This window comes from Oncorhynchus masou, chromosome 32, assembly GCF_036934945.1.
Source record: "Oncorhynchus masou masou isolate Uvic2021 chromosome 32, UVic_Omas_1.1, whole genome shotgun sequence".
Lineage (NCBI taxonomy): Eukaryota > Metazoa > Chordata > Actinopteri > Salmoniformes > Salmonidae > Oncorhynchus > Oncorhynchus masou.
In genome coordinates this window covers 35293283-35299933 of record NC_088243.1, presented here as the reverse complement: position 1 = coordinate 35299933, position 6651 = coordinate 35293283, and positions in this window count along the sequence as shown.

Here is a 6651-nt window from a genome sequence, read left to right as displayed (position 1 = left end):
CATGAAACCAAGGCTATTACGGTTACAGCAGTCGTCAAAAGAGAGCGCCTGGGGAATAGGAGTGGAGCAAGGCACTGTAGGGCCTGGATTCACCTCTACATCGCCAGAGGAACAGAGGAGGAGTAGAATAAGGGTGCGGCTGAAAGCAATAAGAATTGGTCGTCTAGAACGTCTGGAACAGAGAGTAAAAGAAGATTTCTGGGGGCGATAAAATAGCATCAAGGTATAATGTACAGACAAATGTATGGTAGGATGTGAATACAGTGGAGGTAAACCTAGGTATTGAGTGATGAAGAGAGAGATATTGTCTCTAGAAACATCATTGAAGCCAGGAGATGTCATTGCATGTGTGGGTGGTGGAACTAATAGGTTGGATAACGTATGGTGAGCAGGACTAGAGGCTCTACAGTGAAATAAGCCAATAAACACTAACCAGAACAGCAATGGACAAGGCATATTGACATTATAAGGAGAGGCATGCTTAGTCGAGTGATCAAAAGGGTCCAGAGTGGAGAGGTTGGTTGGGGATCACGGCGATCCAGACAGCCAGCCAGGCCATCGATAGCAAGCTAGCATAGGATGGACGTCTGTTATTAGCCACCTCTTGCGCTCCGTCAGGATTGGAAAGCTGCCGCAGTCATCCCCCTCTTCAAAGGGGGAGACACCCTGGACCCAAACTGTTACAGACCTATATCCATCCTGCCCTGCCTATCTAAGGTCTTCGAAAGCCAAGTCAACAAACAGGTCACTGACCATCTCGAATCCCACCGTACCTTCACCGCTGTGCAATCTGGTTTCCGAGCCGGTCACAGGTGCACCTCAGCCACACTCAAGGTACTAAACGATATCATAACCGCCATCGATAAAAGACAGTACTGTGCAGCCGTCTTCATCGACCTTGCCAAGGCTTTCGACTCTGTCAATCACCATGTTCTTTTCGGCAGACTCAGTAGCCTCGGTTTTTCGGATGACTGCCTTGCCTGGTTCACCAATTACTTTGCAGACAGAGTTCAGTGTGTCAAATCGGAGGGCATGCTGTCCGGTCCTCTAGCAGTCTCTATGGAGGTGCCACATGGTTCAATTCTCGGGCCGACTCTTTTCTCTGTATATATCAATGATGTTGCTCTTGCTGCGGGCGATTCCCTGATCCACCTCTACGCAGACGACACCATTCTATATACTTCCGGCCCGTCCTTGGACACTGTGCTATCTAACCTCCAAACGAGCTTCAATGCCATACAACACTCCTTCCGTGGCCTCCAACTGCTCTTAAACGCTAGTAAAACCAAATGCATGCTTTTCAACCGATCGCTGCCTGCACCCGCATGCCCGACGAGCATCACCACCCTGGATGGTTCCGACCTTGAATATGTGGACACCTATAAGTACCTAGGTGTCTGGCTAGACTGTAAACTCCCCTTCCAGACTCATATCAAACATCTCCAATCGAAAATCAAATCAAGAGTCGGCTTTCTATTCCGCAACAAAGCCTCCTTCACTCACACCGCCAAACTTACCCTAGTAAAACTGACTATCCTACCGATCCTCGACTTTGGCGATGTCATCTACAAAATTGCCTCCAACACTCTACTCAGCAAACTGGATGCAGTTTATCACAGTGCCATCCGTTTTGTCACTAAAGCACCTTATACCACCCACCACTGCGACTTGTATGCTCTAGTCGGATGGCCCTCGCTACATATTCATCGCCAGACCCACTGGCTCCAGGTCATCTACAAGTCCATGCTATGTAAAGCTCCGCCTTATCTCAGTTCACTGGTCACGATGGCAACACCCATCCATAGCACGCGCTCCAGCAGGTGTATCTCACTGATCATCCCTAAAGCCAACACCTCATTTGGCCGCCTTTCGTTCCAGTACTCTGCTGCCTGTGACTGGAACGAATTGCAAAAATCCCTGAAGTTGGAGACTTTTATCTCCCTCACCAACTTCAAACATGTGCTATCTGAGCAGCTAACCGATCGCTGCAGCTGTACATAGTCTATTGGTAAATAGCCCACCCATTTTCACCTACCTCATCCCCACACTGTTTTTATTTATTTACTTTTCTGCTCTTTTGCACACCAGTACATGACCATCTTATCATTTATCACTCCAGTGCTAATCTGCAAAATTGTAATTATTCGCCTACCTCCTCATGCCTTTTGCACACAATGTATATAGACTCGCCTTTTTTTGTACTGTGTTATTGACTTGTTAATTGTTTACTCCATGTGTGACTCTGTGTTGTCTGTTCACACTGCTAAGCTTTATCTTGGCCAGGTCGCAGTTGCAAATGAGAACTTGTTCTCAACTAGCCTACCTGGTTAAATAAAGGTGAAATAAATAAATCAAAAATAAAAGTCAGTAGATTAGTGGGGTTCCGTGTGGTAGAAGGGACCAATCCAAATCACACAACAACAACAAAAATAAAAACAATAGATATAGCTAGAGGTCCAGAAGAAGAAAAAAATAACAATAACAATAAAAAAATAAAAAAAAATTGTCCGATTATCTATTCAGATAGCAGCCGATAAGACAGCTAATGGCTAGCAGGCCTCAGATGGGCGCCCAGGCAATGTCGCGACGGAGGAACCAGATGGATAACTCCCTCGGGTAGACAACGTCGGCAGTTCAGCCGTGAAGGCCCGGCGGGGCTCCGCGCAGGCAGCAAAACGGGTCCGTACAGGTGACCGCAGCCCAGGAGCGATTGATGGAACTCCTCAGCTGGCTAGCTCCGGAACAACCGATGCTCGCTCCGGAAACAACGAAAACTCCAACTAGCTTCCGATTAGCTTCTGGATTAGCTTCTGGCTAGCTCCTGGCTAGCTTCTGGCCAGTTTCCGGCCAGCTCCTGACCCAGCTTGTGATTAGCTTCTGGATTAGCTCCTGGCTAGCTTCTGGCTAGCTTCTGGCTAGTTTCTGGCTAGCTTCTTGGAGTTTGGAGTTTCTGGCTAGCTTCTTGGATGATTTCAGACTTGAGGTAAATAATACTTTTTTATACTATTTTATAAATATAAATTGGTGAGGCGGGTTGTAGGAGAGTGTTTTGAGGATGAGTTTATGGAAATTTTAATTAAAAAATGTATGAAAAAGTTGTAAATAAATATATATATATATATATACGGGACACAACAAGACGAGGACAAATGACGTCTGAACTGCTATGCCATCTTGGTAAGAATGACAGACATCTCATCCTCTTCTTTTTTCATCCTCATCCCTTTATCATTTACCTATACATGAGAAGCTGATGGATATCAATATTCTCTGTGTTCCCACTGACCCACCCTGTGTATGAAAGCAGTATGAATATTTCCCATAGGAACATAAATCCTGTCTCACCAGGTCATTAGAATGCACTGGGGCTGGCTGGCTGTCTCCTGGCCCGGCAATAGATCTGGATTGACATGTCGGCCGACCTTGAGCCACCATGGCAGGACACCCCTAAACCCTGGTCCGATAAGACAGCTAGTCGTCTGCCCCTGCTGCTCACCACAGACACACACTACTCTAGAAGAGGAAAGTGCTACCTCTGATGAGAGGATGTGTTGCATCAATAAAGACAGCAACGACCACACAGCGTCACCATCAGTGTGTACTAATCATTGAGTGAGGCCAATCTACATGTGCATTACACACGTACACTGTACACTAGCTGGGCTTGTTTTGTATTTAGTAGTTAGCCTATTTAGTTTGAGTATGTGTGAGATGGTGAATGACAGTGCTTGTAGGAAGGTTGTTGCTATTTTTATTCTGCCGTCTGCCCTTATGAGTAACTTGGATATGTTAATCGTTCATGTTGATACACAGAGGGAGCGAGAGTGGAGAGAGAGAGAGAGCAGCCAGTTTCAGTCTCACTGCCCGCATGGCACTCCGCACCAGAAAGACGTCTGTTGTCAATGGCGATAAACGGCGATAACAGCAGTGGAGCGGTCGATGTTTGGACCAAGTGGATGATGTGATGTTATCCTAACAGTGTTTCAATGAGGCCCATTCTCCACTGTAGGTACACATTAAATGAGAGGATGAGAGAGAGAGACAGACAGAGTGAGAGCGAGCGAGCGAGAGAAAGAGAGATTGAGACAAGGAGCCCTCTCAAATGCTCTACCTGCCAATAGCACATCTCAGTGAGGTACTGTTGTTCACGTAGACTCCAGTCAAGTATCCATGTCGCATTCAGGCTCCAGTTCCGGGTTTTGTGCGTCACCGGGCTGTGTGAACGGGCAGTGAGAGTGCCTGCCGTGCTGTGCTGTGCTGCAGTAGAGGATTGTGTCGAGATTAGAAGTAGTCTCACTGGAGAGCAGAGCATCTTGCTGTCCGTTTCCCCCTTCCCCTTTTTTTGCCCTCCTCTTCAGAGGGTTCGGATAAAAGCAAAAGAAAAGAAGAGAGAAAAAAGGAAGAGGAGGAAGGAAATAGAAAAGAGAGCTGACATCAGTGAGACTGGTTCAGAGGGAGAGTGAAGCATCTCTCACACACATGACTGTGTGATCCTCTGCTGTCATCGTGTGAAAGACAAGCCCATGCTCTCTGATGTCTCCTGCCTCTGGACACCTTGCCAGGTAAGTTCTCTCTCTTCTCTTCTCATTTTTCCTCTGATGAAACGGATAGAAGAGTGGAGTTTAGTTATTTTTTCCTGATGAGGTCGAAAAATAAATCTCGTCTGTGATGTTCTGGTGGTATTGCTGTGATGTTGGCGTTGTGTTAACGCAAAGGTGGCGTGATGATTAAACAGGTTCGTGTTGGAAGTAGCAGCCGCTTGCTTCAGCTTTTGGCAGAAGACGAGGCAGGCGTGATCATTTAGAGAGATGGCTAAGCCATATGTAGCCTACAGTTCTATGTACAGTTAGCAATACAGTTAGCTTAACCATGGGGCTCCCTTCAACAGACCAGTAATCCTACCACAGATCTCTGCAATATCTCATATCTGTGTGTAGCGCATTTTAGTTGTTGTCCTTGACCACACTCAGAATGAGTTGGATTTTATTTGCTTCCATTTTTTTATCCTCATATCATACCCACCACATCCTCATGCAGTATTTTGGCAGTGGTTGAGACAGGAATGATAAAATGCAGTGACAAGAGAACAGGATTTGCCTGATAACGAACTGATTCTGGGGTGCAGTCAATTAAAATAGCTAAATAGTATTGTTCTGTGGGGGAAACCCAAGTATTCTCAGTAGACTACTGCTCAGAAGCTGATGACGAAAAGACTCTGTGACAGTGCTGGTTAGGGGGCATTTTAATTCACAAAGTAGGCAATATCTCTCACTGATTTGTATGTGTGTGGGCGGATGTTGCCTGTGTGTGTTTCAGTAAAGTGCGGGTGGGTGGTTTGAGGTTGCGTAAGTGGATTTCTCTATAATTGTGTGTGTGTGTGCTTACATGTGTGTGTTTACAGTAACAGTATACTGACACTCTATCATGTGTGGGGAGATGTGCTCTCTCTGGGTCCTGCTGGCATTCTGAGGATTTATAAGGTCCCTGTGGTCTGGCTCACAGTAAATTACACCTCTCGAGCACTGAGCCACTGCAGCTGGGTACCATACAATTCATACAGTACATGGAGCCTACAGGACACTGCTGCAGTGCAGAGCCTATCACCCTGGTCAGGGCTCCTGTGCACGTGCTTTTAAAACACTGGTCGGTATGCTTGGAGCTCTAAAGTCAAAAGCATGAGAGTTTTCCCCTGAACACTGGTCTAAGGTCAGTGTCACAATTTTCCTAGCTGATGGTTAAGGTTAAGATTTAGTGCAGTAGGGAGATCCTAGATCTGTGCCTGGAGCAGTGGTCCTCTCCCTGGAGTAGAGTTGTGAAATTCCGGAAACTTTCAATGCATTTACAGGTTTTCCAGAAAACCTGGATGGTGGATTACGGATTTCCTGTTTATTCCATCCTGATTCAGGTAATCCTCGACCTGGGATTTTCGGGAAAACTAAGGAATTTATTGAACATTTCCTGAAGTTTTCAAACCCTACTTCAGGGAGAGGACCACCTCTCCAGACACAGATCTAGGATCTCCCTACTGCACTAAATTCTACTGAATAGCTGCCACTTGTTGTGGGCTAAAGTGTGTGTGTGTGTGTGTGTGTGTGTGTGTGTGTGTGTGTGTGTGTGTGTGTGTGTGTGTGTGTGTGTGTGTGTGTGTGTGTGTGTGTGTGTGTGTGTGTGTGTGTGTGTGTTTTACAAGGATAGTAAAACAGCAAAATTCGGAAAAGTGGGGCCATTTAGCCGGTCCCCAGATGGAAAAGGCTATTTTAGGGGTTAGGTCTCCTCCCTCCCTAATCCTCCACCCCCCCCCCCCCCTCCTCCCTCTCTGCGGACGACTTTGTCAGCCACTCTGAAAAGAAGGTTGACGACATCCGCTACTCATTCACTCAGCTTATTGAGACCACTGGTCTCACGCACACAAAACTACCCTACGCCTTGACCTCTTTCTCCCCTCTCTCTCCAGATGAAATCCTGTGACTGGCTGCCTGACAGGTCTGGCTGCCTGACAACCTGCCCGCTCGACCCCATCTCCTCCTCCCTTCTCCAGACCATCTCTGGAGACCTTCTCCCATTCCTCAGTTCCCTCCTCAATTCATCCTTGACCACTGGCAGTGTCCCCTCTGACTTCAAAATGGCCCGAGTCTCTCCTCTCCTCAAGAA